Raw genomic sequence first — 20704 nt, forward strand, 5'->3', positions numbered from 1 at the left:
CCGCACTCACACCCCGCCCCGCGCCCGCGCCCCACGCCTCCCACCCGGCGCCCTGCCACGCGCCCCGGGATCCACGCCGTGCGATCCGCGTCCCGGGATCCTCGCCCCGCGCCCATCCTCGGCGCCCGCAGCCGCACCCCGCGCCCCGCACCCGCGCTCCGGGCGGAGCCTCCTGGGCGCGCCTCCCCCCCCGCCCGCCCGCGCAGGGAGCCGAGCCCGGAGGAGGCGGAGGAGGAGCGGCCGCCGCGCCCGGCCCCCCGCAGCCGCCCGGAGGACGCCCGTCGCGGTCGCAGCCTGCGGAGCCGCCCATGGCCCAGCAGCCGGGTTAGCCTCGCCGCGCGCCCCCGCCCCCCGCCCCCCGCCCCGGGCCCGCGCTCACGCGCCCTTGCTGTTTTGCCAGCTGACCGCGCCCCCGCCGCGCCCGCCGCGCCCGCCGCCGACCAGGGCTCCTGGTGCCTGTGCCAGCTCAATGGGGCCGCCGACCTCGAAGTTTCCGAAGGTAAGCGCGGGCTGCAGGGCGCCCGGCCCCTAGGCTCCGGAGCCGCCTCGCGCGCCCCCCGCCTCGTCCCCAGCCCCGCAGGACCTCACCCTGCCTGGGGACGCGGCCCTCGGGTGCGGGAGGAGAGGGCGCGTCTTCGCGGGCCAGAAACGGGTCTCGGAGAGCGCGGATGCCGACCCTGGCTGGGGCAGGGCGGGCTCTGCTGGGGTCGGAAGTGCCCGGGTCCCTCGGGAGTCCGTGCTCTCGGGTCTGGAGGGAACCCGACAGAACCGGCTTGGAACCCTGCCTCCAGCACTCGTCCGCCGCGCGAGATCGGGCAGATCGCTCCACCGGTGTCAGCCACGGCGTCTCGGCCGAGAACCGGCGCGCAGAGCCCCCCTCGCTGCTCCGCGGGAGGTGCAGGCGCGGGCCCGGCGCTGAGTCGGGGGTAAGACCCAACGCCGCGGAGTTCAGTCCGGGCCGCGGGTTCCATCTGCCATCCAGCCGCGTCTACGCGCCCCTCCCGCTGCCCGAGCCGGTGGGTGCTGAGTCAGGCCCGGCTGCTGCTCCGGTTTGGAGAAGCTTTTTTTTTTTCTGCTGGCAGGGGACAGCCCATGACAGCGGCTCGCCCAGAGCCCGAAGAGCGTTGGTGGGATGGACAGCTGGTCTCGCACCCTGGGGGGTGACCTGGGCTGGCTTTTCTGCGGAGGGTCCCAGGGACAGGGGCCACTCAATCTGTGGCCCCAGTGGCTGCCCCGCCTGGATTGAATCCTGGGTCCACCCTGACTGGCCGCGTGGCCTTCAGCAAGTGGCTTACTCTCTCAGGGCCTCAGTTTCTCTTCTGTGAAATGGAGATGACGTTGCTCAGAGGGCAAGTTGGGCTGGTGAGGCCCCAGGAATCTATTTTCACTCTCCTCCTTCTTCTTCCCTTCAGGGGCCCAGTGAGGTGGGTGGTGGAAGGTACAGAGGGCCAGTGGACCTGGACAGGGTGCTGGCCTCTGTCACTTTATATAACAAACACACTGTGTTCCAAGAGCTTTCAAATATCCACCTCCCACCACTCCGTTGAATCCTCCTCACCACATCATCCCCATTATAGGATAAGGAAACTGAGGCACAGAGAAGTTAAGTAACTTTCCCGAGGCCACACAACTGCCAGTGGCAGAGCTCCAGAGGCTTCTTCAGGGTGGGTCCTCCTTGGCCTGTGCTCGCAGTGTCACAGGAAGACGTCACAGGGACACTCAGCAAAGTGGAGAGGAGGGCTGTGGCAGGGAGTGGGGCCCGTTGGCCGCAGGTGAGCTCCTCGGCCAGCTCTCAATGCCCCCCCACAATCTGCTGCAGCCGCCTCCTCAGTCTCATTGTCCCCCCACGCTCTGACCACGCCCTGGCCGCCTGCTCATGCTCAGCTCCCTCCAGGCCCCTGAATGTGTCTGTTTGCCACCTCCCTGCTGTGGAGCAGGGGTTTATTCCCACCTGGGTTGCCTTCTCTGTCCCAGCTGTCCCCACCCCTGGGAATACCCTCACCCCTTGAGGGCAGGAACTCATCCCGTCATGTCTGCAGGACACTGACTGTGCTTGGCAAATCGCAGCTTCTCAGTGTGGAATTGTTGAGTATCGATTAGAGAGTGCATGCGCGAGTGCGGGAGTGAATGCCACATGGCCTTTCTCTGCTTTTCAGAAAAGGGGCAGGCAGGCTCACTATCGAGCCCTCACCAGTCCTCATAGGACTCTCCAGAGCCTGCTTGGGGCTGGCAAGGGGTCACAGAAGATCTTCCGCCGGGGAGTCAGTCCCTGGGTGCTAAACCCCGGTGTGTGTGTGTTTGTGTATGAATCTGTGGGTGTGTCTGTGTATGCATCTGTGTGTATATCCAAGTGTGTCTGTGTATGTCTGTGTATCTCCATGTCTGTGTAGGTGTGTCTGTGTGTGTTTGTGTCTCTCCCTCTGCATGTGTCACCATTAAACTCTTCTTGGAATTTAAAAAATTGCAAATGAATGCATGATCAGATGCATCTTGGCAAAACACAGAACAGTATGGACATAGTTGGAGTAAAAGGTGCAAGTCCTCCCCTATCCCCACCTCCTTCCGACCCAGGACCAGCTACCTAATCTGTGAGGCTCAGTGCAAAATGAAAATGCGGGGCCCTGTGTTCCAAAAGTAGGGGGAAGTGTGGTGAAAAGCACTCACTTTCTTCTGCGCTTTCTCTCCACCTGTTATGGTGGTTTTATTTCCTATGTAACACCGTGTTCCTTTGGGCGTGGGGATGCTTGCAGGGTGAGTGCAGATGCTTATAAGACACCTGTCTTCTGGCCAGGGTCAGGGAAGGTGAGTGTGGAGTCAGGCATCTCCGCTTCCCGCAGGTCTGCAGGCCCATGCCCCGACCCACGCAGGTGGGGAGCCCACGGGGCGTTGCAGCCTCAGGGCTGAGACACAACGGGTACCTGACGTTCCTGCTGAACTGCCCACCGAACGCACAGTGGTACTGCCAGCCCAGGGAAGGGTGGTCACCACCATGCCCCACCCCAGCATGTACTGGGGTACATACACACTTAGACCCAGGCCCTCGCCAGGGAAGGAGGGCAGCAGCGACACAGGGACAAAGAGGAGGAAGGGCGGGGTCCAGGGTGCCAGAGGCCGGGGAGGTGGCAGGAAGCAGGAACACACACTCCATACGCACAGCACAGGCCCTGCTGTCCATCAGACATTGCTTAGGAAACACACATTCACAGATAAAGCGATTAGGAATTTTACGACTCTGCAGAGCATTAAACCCCATGCTCCAGCCCCTTCCAACCACGAGGCCTGTGTGGCTGCCTGGGTCACACACCCGTGAAGCGGGTCCAGCTCCAACCCTGTGGCTGTGGATAGGCACAGAGCTGCAGTGACAGCAGCCAACTCTGAGAGGTGTGTCGTAGGAGCCAGGCAAGCTTCCAGCGTTTTCCAGGTATGCGCTGCTTTCCTTCTGACCACAACCACGTGAAATAGGTGCTCTTCTTGGTTCCGTTTTACTGAGGCACAGAGAGGTTAAGTGATTTGCCTGAGGTCCCACAGATACTAGTGGCAGAGAGATTTTCAGTCCTGTCCCAAGGCTTGTCCTCAGTCACCGTACACCACCTCTCAACAAGGGCCTGGAGCTCACTGCTGCTGTCGGAAAAAAGCAAATCTTATTGTTTTTCATTTGCTGGTATGGAATTGCCACTGGCTTGAGTCGCTTCCAGAAAAACATAGAAGTTCCAGCCCTTAGTCTGACAGCTAAGGGCCTGGATGGGCTGGGCCTGGGGGGCTGTGCCATGTCCCCTGCTTGCCCTCCTCCAGGACAGTTCCCATGAGGCCTTGGGTCTTGCATGGGGCTGCTCCCTGCCCTGGGGCATCCCTGCCCCTGCCTTGCCTGGCTAATGCCTGCACAGCCCTCAAGGGCCCCCAGATGCCTCTTCCCTGGTGGGCTTCCCCGGTGGTTCCCCCAGGACCTTAAGGGATGTGTAAGTTTCAACTTGGAATCCCCAGGGTTTGACTTGCCCTAGGGGGTCACACACCACATGTTTGAGGAGTGAATGGATGAGACGGTCTGAAATCCTCCTGAACTGGTGGAACACAATTCAGGAAGGGGAGCTGTCTTAGTCCATTTGGGCTGCAGTAATGAAACACCATATCGCCTGGGCGGCTGATGAACAACAGATTTATTGCTCACGGTTCTGGAGGCTGGAAGTCCAAGATGAAGGCGTAGCAGAGTCAGTATCTGGTGAGGGCCTGCGTTCGGCTTCACAGATGGTGCCTTCCGCAGTGTCCTCGCAGGGTGGAAGAGGTGAAGGAGCTCCCTCGAGTCTACTTTAAAAGGGCACTTGTTTCCTCCGGATTATTTCCCCAGGGCCCGCCTCCTAATACCTCACATTGGTGATTAGGATTTCAACATGTGAATTCAGGGGGACACAGGCATCCAGTCCACCGCAGGGGAGATTTCCAAGGAAGCTGTGCGTGAAGAATGGGGCAAAGGTGGCGGGAGTGGAGTTGGTACAGAGGTCACAGACACTGCAGGTTGCAAATTTGCAGCCCTGGGTGAAGTTTAGCCTCTTTGCCTCTGTTCTCTGTGTGTGTGTGTGCTGCGTGTTTTTTCAGGACTGCCATTTTTTGGGCACTTCTGTGAGCCTGACACTGCACCAGCACTGTGCCCACTATCTGACTTGTCCTCACATCAACCTGTGAGGGTGTGGACACCCCCACTGCTCCCATTTTACAGAGGAGCATGCCGAGGTGCAAGCGATGTGCTCCAGGCCGCTAGCAGTGAGCGGTGGAGCCTCAATCTGAACCTAGTTCTTCCTGCCTTGGCTGGACCGCGGGCTGCTCTCCCAGCGTCTAAATTTAGGTTCTCTTCTGTGATTCCTTCTCAGGAAACTGCTATTGTCAGGGCTGCTGCTCGTCAGAGCCCCCGTCTCAGCGCACGGTGTTTCCCTGGCGTTGCAGAGCCACAGAGCCGGGAGCTACTGTTGCAGTCTTTCCTGCGCACCCCTGGCTGGAGGCTGGTGTCCCATCAGAGCTGCTGGGCTGGGTGGTGAATTCCCAGGATGGGCATCCTTGCACCCTTGAGGGTGCAAGGTCAGAAAAAAAAAGATGATGCTGAGCTTTGGGGCTGTGATGGAGATTTGCTGGGTGGGGCATGCTTAGATGGGAGGCCAGGCAGGGGGACACTGTGGAGACCATTCCTTCCTAGGTCTAGAGCGGACCGGTTGCCCAGGTCTTCATTCCAATCTTGGCCCGGTGCAGGGCTCCATGTTGAGTGGAGTGTGGCTTCACGGTGGGGACACCGTCTCACTCTTTTCTGGGACTCCTGGTAAGAGGATGGTGTCCATCAGAGCCTCTTCAATTGCATAGTACCTGCCTGCCAAAGCATCTTTCTGCAGCAAGAATCTGAAACCCAACCTAGTCTGACCCAAGCACAGAGCTGATAGAGCTGAATATGGGAAAGTTCAGGGGATGCCCTGATTTCCTGGGAGGCTGGGCACGGGCAGCCTTCTCTTTGTTAGGAGACAGGCAAAGCCATCAGATAAAGGCTCTCCTCCCTGCAGGTCCTAGGAGGAGAGAAGAGGGCTCTTCTTAAACCCTGAGAAAGCCTCTACTTGGTCTTGCATGGGTGGCTTTCCCACTGCTGGCACAACTTCCCTGTCCCCATGGATGGGCTCTCCCAAGCCAGGGGATGGGGCCTCTTAAGTGACAGCCCCACCAGCACCCCAGGTCACTGATGGCAGCTGAGAGTAGCGTTAATCCTCTAAGCTGGCATTTGTGGAGAACTTGCTGCATGCTTGGCACCGGCAGGGCACTGGGTGTATCAGGCGCTCACTGGGTGACAAGATGCGACCATCACAGACACTTCGCAGGTGATGCTGTGAGACGTGGGGAGGTTCGGAGAAGTCACTGCCCCAAGTCCCACCACCAGGGGCCGTCCTGCTGGGTTGGGCTCCTTTAAGAGGACAGGTGCTGAGGCTGCTCAGAAGCACCTGGCCACCTCCTTCCTCCTGCCTTCCCGTACATGGGGGAGGAGGAGAGGTCTGGGGTGGGGCTGGGGAGGGTTTGCCTGAAGTCGCACAGCAGGTGACAGCAGAGCTGGGGCCTGTGGGATGCACCTCACTTCAGGCCAGCATCCTCTGGGTCTCCAGTGCCCAGGTGGGGGATATTTTGCAGTAGCCCACCCTCAGGTCTGTCTCCTCTCCTTCTTCATCTCTACCACCCCAGGTCAAGCTACTGTCCACTCTTCTGGGCTACTTGAGGGCCTCCCAATCCAGGCTCCCCCTTCGACTCCCCAAAAGAACCGTACTGAACCCTTTTGTGCCCATCTCCACAATGCTCCCCACATGGCAGCCTTTTTCCTGACCCTAGTACATCCTGGGCTCTCTCCTGCCCTGGGGCCTATGTACCTGCTATTCTCCCGACTCTCAGTGCTAATACAGCACTCACGCTAACTCATCCTTCAGGTCCCAGCTTCCATCTCCTTCTCCAGAGACCTTCCCTGCCTCCCAGCTAGACAGGCCCCACCCAGGGAGTCGCCATCACAGCGCTGGGGGCCAATGTCATCATCTTTCTTTTTCCTTTGTTCTGACCTTGCACCCGGCATATCCTGACCATACGACCTGTAAGAACCCATCTGTGTTCTCAGAGCCTGGCTCGTAGTTCCTGTTGTCGCAGATGTCATTGTACTAATGCATCAGGTATGTTTGGATAACACCAATGCGTGGGTCAAATATTCTCCCCAGATTTTAATGTCAGTGCTTCAGGACTGCAATGAGGTGAATTTACAGTGACCACTTCTACGCTTCTCAGGAAAGGAACCTATTCTCAAGAACAGTATAGTTAACCATGGCCTCCTTGAAGGCTGGCACCTCCAATCCTTTAGGAGGCTTGTACCCCGTGTCGCTTTCTAGCCCCAGCTTCTGTCTGTCCTGGTCTGTGCCTGGACAGCTGATCCTGCCCAATTTACCACCTGGATCTCTGCTGGGGAGTCTTTGGGTGGGTTTTGCCCGAAGGAGGCATTGCCAGGAGCTGGGAGGGCAGGCGGAGAGGTTGGGGTGCCACCTCCTCCCTCTCTCCCTCCTTTGGAGGAGGGTGCAGTGGTTGCATCCTTCTGTGGTAATAACCAACTCAGGAGGCACCCCGAAATATGCTTGCAGATTCTCCCAGTAGGTAAAACTTCAGGGGGGAATCTGGTTGCCTCTGTGGCTGGGGAGGAACCATGGCCTGGGGTATGATCTATACTAGCGTGTAGGCTGCCAAGCTGGGCAGGGCTTTGGAAAGAACAAGGATGGGGAATGATGACAGGGTGGCCTGGGGAGAGGTGTGTGGATGGCCCTCTCAAATGATTGCAGAGTATGAGGGATTTGTGCCCTATAGTAGTCAGTGTTCTTCGGAGAAACAGAGCCAATAGGATAAGTGCATGCGCGTGCACGTGCACACACACGCACACACGTGTGCTCGTGGGATTGGCTCACGCAGTTATGGAGCTGCGAAGCCCCATGATCTCCGTCTGTAAGCTGGAGAACTAGTTCTTCTAGTCTGAAGGTTTGCGAACCTGGAAGGCTGGTATTGTGATGGCGAGAGTGCCAGCCCCAGGGCAGGAGAAGACGGATGTCCCAGCTCCAACAGGCAGGCAGAGGGGGCGGATTCTCCCTTCTCCTGCCTTTTGTTCCATTCAGGCCCTGAACAAACTGGGGGAGGCCCATCCACAGTGGGGGTCACTTAGTCCACCGATTCAAATGTTCATCTCTTCTGGAAACATGCTCACAGACACACTCAGAAATGGTGTTTAGCAGGATATGTGGGCATCCCGTGGCCCCGTCAAGTTGATACATGAAACCAACCCCGTGCGGATGCTCCCCAGAGGCATCCTTTATGCAGGAGGCTCTTGGTCACTGGACGGACACGCTAGCCTGCCCGCAGGTACCAGGCAGACTCTTTCCAGCCACCCCAGAGCTCACCCGTGGGCTCACACACAAAACATGGCAGAGATGGGGAAACATGCAGGCAGAAAATATGGACCTCAACTCGCCAGGGTTGAGCTGGCCACTGCCGCAGCTGAGGTCCTGGTCTCCAACATCAGGGGACAACAGTGACTTTGGGTACGGCAGTGACTTTATGGTATTACCCGAGGAGACCAGCAAGCACCCGGGGGAAGGTTGGTTCCCTGTTCTCAGGGGGGCGGATGCATAAGCCAGATACAGAATCGCCTTCCCACCCGCTTCTGTCAGCAGTGTCATTGTGGAATTCCTGATTCACAGTCACTGTCGCCCACAAACTTCACATCATTCAAAGGATTCCTGCGGTGGTGCAGAGCTGGGGCAAAGGGCCCTCGCCTGTGGCGTTCACTGTCATCACCCAGAAGCAGGGAGCAGGGCCTGCCGCTGCAAGCCTGACGGCCGCACCAGCCTCCAGACAGCACGCAGCAGGTGGGGCCTTGTCCTGTGTGCCTTAGATCAGCAGCTGTTTTGTGACTGTCACCTGCATGTGCAGATTTGAGGACCAGTAGCTGGAGTTAGGAGGAGCCCTTCACCGGCTTATAATCCCTAGGGTGTCAAATCATTTATCATCCAAAGTGGGGTACCTTAGACAATGAAAGGGTGTTTTATGAAGGGTTGCATGGGGCAGCCCCAGACATGGCCACTATATTAGTGTGCTGAGGCTGCACGTGGTCTGAGTGTTCCCATCTCTCCAGTACTTCTGTGCTGAAATCTAACCACCAACACTGAGTATTGAGGGTGAGGCTTTGGGAGGTGATTAGGTCAAGAGGGTAGAGCCCTCACCAATGGGATTAGAGCCCTTATAAGAGGCCCGAGGCCGCCGTCTACCATGTGAGGACACAGCGTGGAGGCACCATCCTTGAAGCAGAGACACCTCATCAGACACCAAATCGAATCTGCTGGCACCTTGATCTTGGACTTCTCAGCCTCCAGAATTGTGAGCAATCAATTTCTTTCCCTCCCTCCCTCCCTTCTTTCCTCCTCCCCTTCCCCTCCCCTCCACTCCCCCTCCTCTCCCCTTCCCTCCCCTCCACTCCCCTCTCCTCTCCTCTCCCCTCTTCTTTTTTTGATGGAGTCTTGCTCTGTCACCCAGGCTGGAGTGCAGTGGCGTAATCTTGGCTCACTGCAATCTCTGCTTCCCGGGTTCAAGTGATTCTCCTGCCTTAGCCTCGAGTAGCTGGGATTACAGGTGCACTCCAGCATACCCTGCTAATTTTTGCACTTTTAGCGGGTATGGAGTTTCACCATGCTGGCCAGGCTGGTCTCGAACTCCTGACCTCATGTGATCTGCCTGCTTCGGCCTCCCAAAGTGCTGGGATTACAGGTGTGAGTCACAGCATCCGGCCAATGAGCAATCAATTTCTGATATTCTTAAACGACCCAGTCTAAGGTGTCTTGTAGCAGTCCACAGACTAAGACAGGCTGCCTTAACAAAGTGCTGCACATGGAGCGGCTGGAAGAAGGGAAATTGATTGTCTCATGGTTCTGTCGGTCAGAATTCAGGGATCAAGATAACAGCTGGGTCAGTGTCTGTGGAGGAATGAGAGGGGGAATCTGTCCTGTACCCCTCTCCCAGCTTCTTGTGACTTGCTGTCCGTCTTTGGTGTTCTTTGGCTTGTAGATGGTATCACCCTGGTGTCTGCCTTTCTCCCTGTGCATATCTGTCTCTGCGTCCGAATTTCCCCTTTGACAAGGACACCAGTCATTTTGGATTAGGGGTCCACCCTGCTGCATCATGGGCTCATCTTAACTAATGACATCTGCTGGACCCTATTTCCAAATAAGGTCACATGCTGAGGTACTGCGGGTTTGGACTTCAATATGAATGTTATGGGGGGAGGTCACACAACTCAATCCATAGCAGTCACCCCCTGATAACCTCTTGAACTAATGTTGCTTCTCGTTCGTTAGGCATGGTGTGTTTGGGGGTCCTGGTGACCCAGGAAGGGAGCAGGGCCACAGTTCTGTGAAATTGGACACTGGGACCAAGGCCATTTGGGCCTCCTGCTGCTGCTGGGCTGTCCGGTAGAGAAGCGGTCACTGGGATGAGGGGTGACTGTCCCAGTTACCAAGGGGAAAGGAGGTCACTGCCTGGTGCTATCCAGGGCCCAGAGGATCCACAGGGATGCTTCTGTGCACTGATGTCTGACAAAAAAGGTCAGCTGAGCGTGGCAGCCCCAGGCATAGAGATGGGAGCATGAGAGAGCCAGGTCATGGGTGGGAGCTTGGGTCATTCTCCCAGGTGGAGAGCAGGTGCTCTGGCACAGGCAAGGTGCCTGCAAGTGGGTGGAGGAAGAAGGACTCGCTGCTGATTGGCCCTTTGTCCCCCACCCTCATCTCTCCTGGCCACCTTGAATGAAGGGTACCTGTGGTGGACGGTGTGGTGCTGTGGGCTCCAGGCAGGGGTGCAACTGAAGTGGCATCTCCCCCAATGATACAGTCGCTGGTGGACCCCGTGCCTCACTGTGTTGGGTTGAGAGTTTCTTCTCGGAAAGGGGGATGAGGATGTTTGCTGAGCGGCCACTGTGGACTGCGCTGAATTTCTTCACTTCACCCACCAATCTGTTTTTCACCTCTCTCTGTCCAGTGTGGTGCCTTGGAGGCTGCATCACCTGTGGTCCCTGCCCTAAGGCTCCTGTCAAGTTTGGCCAGGGGGAGGCACCAGTTGGAGCTTGCAGGGCAGGAGGGTGAGGGGGAAACACCCCCCATTCTCCTCCCTGCTGTGGCGCTGCAATCCCAGGGTTGGCTGTCCTCTCCGCAGTCACAGTTCATGCCAGTGGATCCTGTCTCGTGGTCCCTGTTCTCCTCCCCTCCACCTTTCAGCCCAGGAGTTCACAGTCTCCTGTCCTTGCCCCAGTCCCTGCATGCCCCACCAAGTAATGCTTCCTTGGTTACTTCCTGCAGGTCACCTCTTTGTTTACTTCTCTTCTGTTGGACCATCTGGGGTGAATTCTGCCTCCAGTGAGACCCCAACATCTCTGGAGGCCAGTGGAATTGGGGCATACGTGTGGCCATCCTGAGACTGGCTCTTGCTTCTGCTGCTCACATGACATCAGGCAATGGCCTCACCTCTCTGAGCCTTATTGTCAAATTAGGACAATAAAGTCCACTTTTGTAGGATGCTTCTAAGTGTAATGGAAAGAATAATGCCCCCAAAAGATGTCCACGTCCTAATCCCCAGACCTATGAATGTGTTGTCTTACATGGCAAAAGGGACTTTGCAGATGAGATTAAGTTAATGCTCTTCAGTTGGGGAGGTTGACCTGGATTATCTGGGTGGGCCCAGTGTCATCACAGGGGTCCTTATAAGAGGGAGATAGGAGGGTTAGAATCAGAGAAGGAGATGGGAAGACACAAGCAGAGGAGAGAAAGAGAAAGAGAGGGAGAGAGATTTGAAGATGCTGCGCTGATGGTTTTGAAGATGAAGGGAGGGATCATGAGCCAAGGAATGTGGGCACCTCCAGAAGCTGGAAGATCAAGGAAACGGATCCTCCCCTAGAGCCTGCAGCAGGAACCAGCCCTGCCCACACCTTGACTTTAGCCCAGTGAGACTGACTTCAGACTTCTGACCTCCAGAACAGTAAGAGAATAAACTTCTGTTGTTCTAAGCCACTGTGGTTGTGGAAATATGTTACAGTAGCCATAGGAAACTTACACAATGAGAATGAATAAAAAAATTATAGGGAGACTGCCTGCATTCCAGAGCAGCCACGATGGAAATGGTTGCTGCCTTTGAGAATAGTGGGCTCAGGTCTCCCCTTCTGGGAAAAGTGGATCTGTAGGCTCAGATGTGGTGCACACACAGCCCCTGCTGTCTTTGCTGGTCCTTTGCTGCCACTTGTCTCATCTTTACTCACATTATCTTTCCCCTCCATTTCCAAAGTCTCTCCACTTTCTCTCCAGTCACCTGTGGCTGCCTAACAAATGATCCTATGATGTGCCAGCAGAGAATGGTCATTTCATTGTGTTTCATGGTTTCGAGAGCCAGGAGCTGAGGAAGGGCTCAGCAGGGTGGTTCTTCTGCTGCCTGTTGCCTACACTAAGGTCACTTGGTGGTGTTCAGCTAGAGGATGGACCGGGCTGGATGGCCCACAGTGGCTTCCCTCTCATGTCTGGTGCCTTGGTGGGGACAGCAGGGGCTGAGCTTAGCTGGGACTGTCACCTGAGCCCTGACATGTGGCCTCTCCAGCATGGCAGCCCAGGGTGGTGGGACCTTCCGTGGTGCTCAGGGCTCCTAGTGCAATGCCCAGTGAACAAGATGGCAGTTATGCGGCCTTTGATGCCCCAGCTTTGGATACCCCAGAGCCTCACTTCTGCTAGACTCTTGGTTGAGTGGGTCATAGGCCCACCAGACTCAAGAGGAGGAGGCATAGACCTCATCTCTTTATGGGGGGAACTTGTGACCAAAACACAACACTTTACCTCTAGTTTTATTTTCTCCTTTTCCAGCTGGGAGTTCAGTTACTTTTCTCCCAGTGGACTTCTATTGGCTTTGTTCTCCATGCCACGTGTTTGTTCATTCATTCTACAAACGTCACCTGAGCACTCGTTGCAGGCTGTAGTCTGTGCTGGGAACGCAGAGCACATTAGGAGCATGTGACATGTATGAGCACTTGTGACATGCCAGGGGCACTCTAAGTGCCTTCGGAGGCCAAGTAGCCCCCAGTCCCCCCAGGAGGCAGGTGCATTTCTTATCCCCAGCTTACACATGTGGATACTGAGGCACCAAAGGGGAAGAGGCTCGCCTGTGGCTGTTGAGCTAACCTGCGGGAGAGTGGGCTTTGAACCTGGGCAACCTAACTGGAGAGCACTGTGCATAAGCACCAGGCTCCATGGCCCCGGAGGCGAGGAAGTTATGGCGATTGACCTCTACGAGGGCTCTCTTGCTAGAGAGAGACCAAAACAAAAGTGTTTCCCTGGCTGGTCACTGTAGCTCATGCTTGTAATCCCAGCACTTTCGGATGCTGAGGTGGGAGGATCACTTGAGGCAAGTAATTCAAGACCAGCCTGGGCAATGGTGAGATCCTGTCTCTACAACATATTAAAGAAAATTAGCTGGGCATGGTGGTATGCACCTGTAGTCCCAGCTACTTGGGAGGCTAAGGCAGGAGGATCCCTTGAGCCCAGGAATTTGAGGCTGCAGTGAGCTGTGATTGTGCCAGATGTGGAGCTGTACTCCAGCCTGCAGAACAAACAAGCAAGACTCCATCTCCAAATAAAAAAAGAGTGTCCCCCGTAAGATGTTCTGTGAAATATTGTAGATTGGTTGCCCTGGAGCCTCATGCAGGGAGTGAGGAGGGGCCAGGTCTGCCTCTGCTTCCCAGAGTAGAAAACATTAAGCTAGAAGGGCGAGGGGAACAGTGAGAGGAAACAGCACGTGCTTCAGACTGGCGCTGTAGGAGCCTATGGCTTGTTAGTGAAGGATGAAGTTCTGTGCAGCTGGGCGTAGCCTTCCTGGTAGGAAGCAGTGGCAGCTGAGGCTGGAGAGGGCAGTGGAGGTGTCCTGGCGAGGGTCTCATATGGTGCCCTGAGGGCACTGTGGGGAGGGGGCAGACTTGGTAACTGGGCTGGGGGCTGATTGTGCTTTGGGATATGCCGGCTGGTGGCTGGAAACTGTGTGCAGGAAGCTTGGAGGTGGAGAAGGTGGGTTGTCATCCATCTCATTACACCAGTGGGGGACTGGGAGGCTCAGAGAGGCTGAGTGACTCACCCAAGGTCATGCATGCAGAGAGCATGGAGGTGAGACTGGGGCCCAGGCTCGTGGGATGAGCCACTGGCTGTCCCCCCGCCCCCCACTGTGACCTCAGCTGCACCTCGTGCTGCGGTGACAAGGTGACAGGTTAAAAATAAATCACTGTGGTGCTGCCAGGCCTTTATTGGCACAGGGTGAGGGCTGATTATGTCACTTTAAAGAAATACTTCTCTGCAAGTGTCACTTGAGCATGTTTCTCCCCAGACATTCACCTGGGAACTGAGTCTCGAGAAATACTCTCATTACAGCTGCTGTCCCATAAGGACTGTCAGGGCACGCTCAATCGTGGCCATTAGTGAGTAAGCACCTACTGCGTGCCGGGCCCTACGTGGGAAAGTAGCTCATACCTTAAAGCTCATCTGTGGGCTCCAGCTACTGCCGGTGCTGCAGGCTTCTCCCGTTATCCTCCCTAGGGATGAGGAGGGGTCACATGAGGTCACACAGCAAGCAGGTGTCATTGGAGCCCACTGCTCTCAGGGCCGAAAACCTGTGGTCACTCTACAGGAGCAGGAAGGAGCTGGCGTTTTCAGTTGGCTCTGCAGGTGGAGAAGTGGAGGGTCATGCCCAGGAAGGCACAGGTGAGAGGCATTTAAATCCTGAGAGCTGCACCTTCTGTCCTCTGCCTGGGACTGCCTTCCCTGTATCTTTCTCATTATTCAGGTCCCAGCTGAAAAGTCACCTCCTCTGGGAGGCCTCCCGACCACCCTCTGTCTGGAGTTGTCTGTCACTGGGTCCAGGTGCAAATCCCTGGAGTGGAATGAGCCTGGCGTGTTCTGGGGCAGCAAGGAGGCTGGTGTGGCCAGAGCAGAGAATGAGGGGGTGGAGGTGGAAAATGATGCGGTCCAATTGCCATTTTTACAGCGTCAGTCTGCCTGCTCTGTGGGTTATGGACTTTGTGGGGGGCAAAGTGAGAACCAGGGGATGACTTTGGGGGCCACTGCAGTGTGGGAGTGAGCAATGATGACCAGCGGCTTAGCTCCAGAGGTCTGGACAGGGTTAATCAATTTACTCAACAGATACTTACCGGACACCTTGCATGTGGCAGAAACCGAGCCACTGAGGGATCTGTCAGTGAAGGGATAAACATACAAGAGCATGTTGGGTGACAGTGCTGCTAAGAGGGAAGGTGGGGAGGGGCTGCCAAGGGCCGGGCACCGTTCATTCAGGGAGGCAGGAAGGAGGAGGTGCGAGGCTCAGAATCCTGTTCAAGAAAGACTTTGCTGGCCAGCCTCAGGGCAGGCAGTTGCTTGACTGCCTCTGGATTTTGGCATCTTCAGGATCTGCCTCTGCCACTGAACCAGGGCCATTCTTTCTGGCAGCCCCCAGCCAATGAATGCTCCCTGGAGGGGTTTCTAGGGCCTCCCTGTTTCTGCACACCCCAGGACTCTGTGGCAGGCAGCCTTTTCCCTGGAGCTTGCTGTAGGTTGGCTGAGAGGGTCAGTCAGACCCGCATGGCTGTCGGGAAGCTCTAACTGCCCACACCAGCTCTTCTACCTTTTACCTTTAACAAGCTTGACCTCCCAATAAACCTCTTCACTCTTAACTCTGACTCAGCATCCACATACAGGGCAGTGGTATGCCTGGCTTTACAAGAATCCTCAAGCTGTTTTCAGGAGTCACTGCATTGTCTTTGCATCCACAGGTATAATGCACGAAGGTTCCAGGTGCTCTATACCCTCATCAGCTCCTGATCTTGTCAGTTTCTTAGTTTTAGCCATCCTAACAGGTGTGGTTGTATCCCATTTTTAAAATTTTTTAGACAGAGTCTCACTCTGTTGCCCAGGCTGGAGTGCGGTGGCATGATCTTAGCTCACTGCAACCTCTACCTCCCTGGTTCAAGCAATTCTCCTGCCCCAGTCTCCTGAGTAGCTGGGATTACAGGCGCCTGCCACCATGACCAGCTAATTTTTGTATTTTTAGTAGAGGTGGGGTTTCTCCCTATTGGCCAGGCTGGTCTGGAACTCCTTACCTCAAGTGATGGGCCCCTCAGCCTCCTGAAGTGCTGGGATTACAGGCGTGAACCACCGCGCCCGGCCCCATTATGATTTTAATTTGTAATTCCCCCACAGTTAAAAATGTTGAGCATCTTTTTATGTGCTTATTTGAGACTTCTAAAAGTCTCATGGTTTTAGGCTTCACATGTAGGTGTGTGGTGTGCTTTGAACCAATTTTTCTCTGAGGTGTGAGGTCTGTGTCCTGTTGGGTTTTTGCATATGGATGTCCAGTCGTTTCGGCACCACTGGTTGAAAGATGAACCTTTGCACATGCCCCAGGCCCATTGCAGATGCTGGGTCCTTTATCCTGTAGGAGGTCCTGCCATCTGGATGTATCTGTTGCTTCCCTGTGGTACCCCTGGGTGCCTCCCTCCAGCCCCTCTATTTTCATAATCAGAAATCTGCAGAGCTTTGATTAGATTGAGCCTCGGGCCTGTTTTTCTTGGCAGGAATGCTTGGTTATTGGTGAGGTGAGCTTTCCAATGCATCTGGCCAGAAGGCACCCAGTGTCCAGTGGCCCCATGGGTACTGGAGCACAGGGTGACCAGGGGGGTCAGAGCGAGAATCTGATAATTTTCTTGGTTAGCTTCCTCATAAGCCCTTTTCGTGGTTTCACTGAGACACTCAGGAAAGTTAGATTAGGGACTTTACTAAATGATTCCAAGAAGCTATTGTTGCTTTGTTAGGTGTGATAATGGCATTTCGGTTATGTAAGGAAGTGCCCATATTTTTAGAGATGCATGCTGAAGTGTAAGGGCGTGATTTTACTTTAAAATCTCCAGTGGAGAAAAAATAGGCAAGAGAAAAAAGGGAGAGATGAAGCAAGTGTGGCAAAATCTTGATAAACGTCGAATTTGAGTGAGCCCGTGCTTTGAAGATGAGTAAATGTTTTCATAAGCTGAGGTCTGGGTTGCACAAGTTCCCTCCCCGCCCGCAGTGCTCCCCTCGCCCCAGGTTCTCTGGTGAATAAGAGCTGTTGGGAGCATTTAGAGGCTGTCCGCTACCCGTGCTTGGGGGCCATTAGCTGCTGCTCTTTTTCCCATCTCTCTTCCCTCCGCTCTTTCCTTCTCTCTCCTCTTACATCTTTCGTCCCTACCCTTTTCCAAGAATTCGGGGCTGACCCTCGACAGAGCCCCCGCTTCACGGCCTGCCCTTTCGCATAAAGTCCACCAGAGGGCGCCATGATTTAAGTCCGTCGCTGTTCTTGGTGCTGAAATTCTGACAGCTGGTGGAGCACATGATGGGCCGGGGAGCTCCTGGGGGCTTCAGCCCTGTTTTCTGCTCCTTTGAAAACACATCTTTGGGTCTAGAAAATATACTGTTTTATATTCCCAAGATGTGATCCCCAACCTTTGCACCCTTTGGAAAGAGAAGGGACGACCGAGATGCTTAGTGAAGGGTGCAGGCCTGGGAAGGCTTGGTCAGAATCTGCCAGTCACCAGCTGTGTGGCCCTGGGCTAGTCGCGGCACATCCCTGAGCCTTGATTTTCTCATCTGTGAAGCAGGAATGATAACCACGGCTCCTTTAAGAAGTTATTGTGGCTGGGCGTTGTGGCTCACGCTTGTAATCCCAGCACTTTGGAGTTCCAGGCAGGCGGATCACAAGGTTGGAGTTTGAGACCAACCTGGCCAACATGGTGACACCCTGTCTCTACTGCCAATACAAAAATTAGCTGGGTGTGGTGGTGGGTGCCTGTAATCCCAGCTACTCTGGAGGCTGAGGCAGGAGAATTGCTTGATCCCAGGAGGCAGAGGTTGCAGTGAGCCGAGATCGTGTTACCGCACCTCAGCATGGGTGACAGAGCAAGACTCCATCTCAGAAAAAAAAAAAAGTTACTTTGAGGATTAATAAGATGCTTCTGATTTTAGTAATCTCAAGATACTATTGTTTCTATTGCTATGACCACTGCTAGTACTTTTATTAAGCACATGCTGTGTATCAAGGGCCCCTCCAGTGCACCCCCTCCCAGGTATAAGGTCAGGAGATGTGATATCCGGCTCAACTGTGCCTTGCCTGTGACCACCGGTTTGACTGGCTGTACTGCAGCCATCCTCGAAAGCTTGATGCCTTCCTCTTTTGAAGACCCTGACCATCAGCCTGACCTTGCAGAGTTCCCATAGGCATGTCTACAAAGCTCTGAATACAGTGGCTGGTACACAATCGGTGCCAGGTCCGTGACAGCTGCTATGATCATTCTCAGGGCCCCTTTCATTTAGCCATGTGTTGATTGGGTTGTGTATCCCCATCGCTTCATCTCTTCATGCTTCTCTGCAAACTACCCCCCCCCCACCTTCCACCCCATCCCTGGGGAACTGTGGTGCTGGAGCATTGCCTTCCACAGCTTTCTACCTGTATTCACCACAGCCCTTTGGAGCTAAATCAACAGTAGACGTTGGTCAGCAAAATACTGATTTTGCTACAATATCTTGTTCAAATCCATACGGTGACCCTAAGAGGGAAGCAAACCTTGCCTTACTGTGCCCACCTTACAGCTGAATCAACTGAGACCCTGAAGAATTAAACTGTCCACCCGAGGTGCCCAAGCTAATAAGACTCAAGCAGGGAATTGGGGATTCTTAGAAGAGGATTGCTCAGAGATTCTGCAGGAGAAACTGAGGCCAGAGAGGCACAGCCACTGGCTCAGAATTGCAGGGTGCATTCAGGTCGGAGCTGGGGTGGGAGCCAGGCCCCTGGCCTTAGCCCAGAGCCTCTTCCTTGGTGTCTGCTTCTCTACTTGAGCCTCGAGGGTGTCATGGAAAAGAGACTCATGTAAAAGAAACATGCCTGTCTTTATTACCCCTGAGACTTAGGACAGTACTTTTTGGTGATTAGCCTTCTGGCATGTCTGGTCTCTCATGGCCTGCACCTTTCAGGCATTTGATTTTATACTCACTTATACCTCTAAAGCACCTTGTTAGTGGAGGTAAATTAACTTATTGATTTTGAGCTCCACTCCTACTATGATGAATTATAACACAATTTCCATCATTCTGTTGTTACTTAGGCATTTGTTGAAATACTGGTGCATTGGTAGAGCTTCTGAAATGAATTTTTAACAAATCCTTAAAAAATATGTGAGCCTTTCCTAAATGCACTGGAGGAGGCAACAGGCCTGCTTTTTCAGATCTATATTCTTTGATGAATAACATGTCTCCTGGTACTGGTGTGGTGAGGGTGAGCCCAGGAGAGCCCAGGCTGTGGGGTTCCCTTTGAGAATGGGCCTGGCATTAGGCAGCAGGCACTGGAGAAAATCACATCCTCCCTGACCCTGCATTTATACTCTTGAGGAAATTAAAAAAAAAATCTCCTTCTGCCTAAATTCACTGCAGAATTATTTGACAGAAGAAACAACACAAAATAAACCTGGAATCAACCTAAATGTGCAGTGACAGGGACACTGTTTTCCAATTGTAGCGTTTGTTTGCTTCTGGAAATTTGTGTTAATTTGCTTCTTTTGAGAATCCACACTTGCAGAGCACAGGAAGACCGGTGTTAGCTGGCTGGCAGTTTTTATTTCAAAGGGAAGACTTGTTCACGCTTTCTTTTTGTCTGTCTGAGCACAGGGGGACACCTTGTGTAAATAATCACATACCATTTAGGAACACTTTTGGGGCCAAGTGTGCTAGCTCACGCCTGTAATCCCAGCACGTTGGGAAGCTGAGGCAGGAGGATCACTTGAGGCCAGGAGTTAGAGACCAGCCTGGGCTAGTGAGATCCCGTCTCTTAAAAAAATGTTAGTTGGGCATGGTGGCCCATACCTCTAATCCCAGCTACCCAGGAGGCTGAGTTGGGAAGATTGCTTGAGCCCAGGAGTTCCAGGCTGCAGTGAGTCAGGATCATGCCACTGCACTCCAATCTGGGCAACAGAGCAATACCCTATCTCTAAAAGTAAAAGTAATAATGATAATAAACTAGGAGAGCATTCAGCTGCAAGTAGAAGGAAAATTGACTAGATGGACTTCTGATAGCTGGAACCTAAAAAGACAGGGCTGCAAAAACATTTTTACCATAAAAAGCTGGGGGTCTGCCATCCAAAACTCATGGCTTGGCTGGGTGAGGCCGACAGGAACCAGGGTCCACTGTCTTCCTCTGCCAAGCTCAGCCCTGGACCAGACCCTCTTTCTTTGAATCTAGTTCTTATCCATCAGTAAATGAATGGGGCCAGGGTGAGGATGGTTGGGTGGGGGAACACTGGACTTCTATCTCCCCCTCCTTGGGGGCAATCCACTCTGGGGACTTGAGGGTCTTCCACTGAAGGCAGATCCTTGGATGAGTGAAGGCTGTGTGTTGACAGCTCAGTTCGGGGGCCTAGGAAGTCAGAGGTGAGATTTCTTGTGGGTGTTACAGAGAGCAGACCCATGTAAAAGAAACATGCTCATCTTTACCACCCTAAATGCTGCTTGTGGCACTATCTTAGGTGTGGCTTTCTTGCTCATGGTCACGAGGTGGCAACCGGATGTCCAGGCCCAGGGTGTGAGGTCATGCGTAGCAGGATGGGCAGGGGAGAGGGGCCGGTTTCCTGGCACCCTGCTCCAATGATTTATGTGACAGGCCGGGTGGCCCCTAGCTGCTTCCCCATCTCCATGTCAGCTGCATGGTTAAGCACAGTTCTCAGGGGTCCCTTGGCCAGCTCACCTGCAAGCAGCTGACATCAGGGGAGAGGGCTGCGATGCCTTTTCCGGCAGCCAGCGTGCATCAGGGCAGCGGTGCTGGATGCTGCTCCCTCAAAGCAGTCTCTGGGCTCCTGTTTGCGGAGGCCTCTGAGCCTTGTGGCCAGTTCCATGGCATCTCCTCAGTAGGAAAAAAACCTGTGTCCCTAGAGGGATAATTTTGTCTTTGGGAAAAGACGGACTCATCTGCTGCTCAAGTTGGGGAGAAGATTGGAAGGAGGTGGAGCCTTCCTGGTTGGTTGGAAACAGGAAGAGCAGAGAGGGCTCCCTGTCTGAATTGCCCTCTGCAGCTTCAAAGCCGGTTCACTGGT

At 54.5% G+C, this 20704-nt stretch overlaps 1 protein-coding gene across 1 annotated transcript in view; it reads left to right on the forward strand.

Moving 5' to 3' along the window:
- The first annotated feature begins 259 nt into the window (after positions 1-259).
- Positions 260-20704, forward strand: part of PPP2R2C (protein phosphatase 2 regulatory subunit Bgamma) — a 245543-nt gene continuing 225098 nt past the window's right edge. Inside the window, exon 1 of the mRNA XM_017539126.2 lies at positions 260-499. The gene's annotated coding sequence lies outside the window, so the exon portion shown is untranslated. The remainder of the gene's footprint in view (positions 500-20704) is intronic.

The sequence above is a fragment of the Cebus imitator genome, unplaced genomic scaffold (genome assembly GCF_001604975.1).
Source record: "Cebus imitator isolate Cc_AM_T3 unplaced genomic scaffold, Cebus_imitator-1.0 Scaffold117, whole genome shotgun sequence".
NCBI classification, from domain to species: domain Eukaryota; kingdom Metazoa; phylum Chordata; class Mammalia; order Primates; family Cebidae; genus Cebus; species Cebus imitator.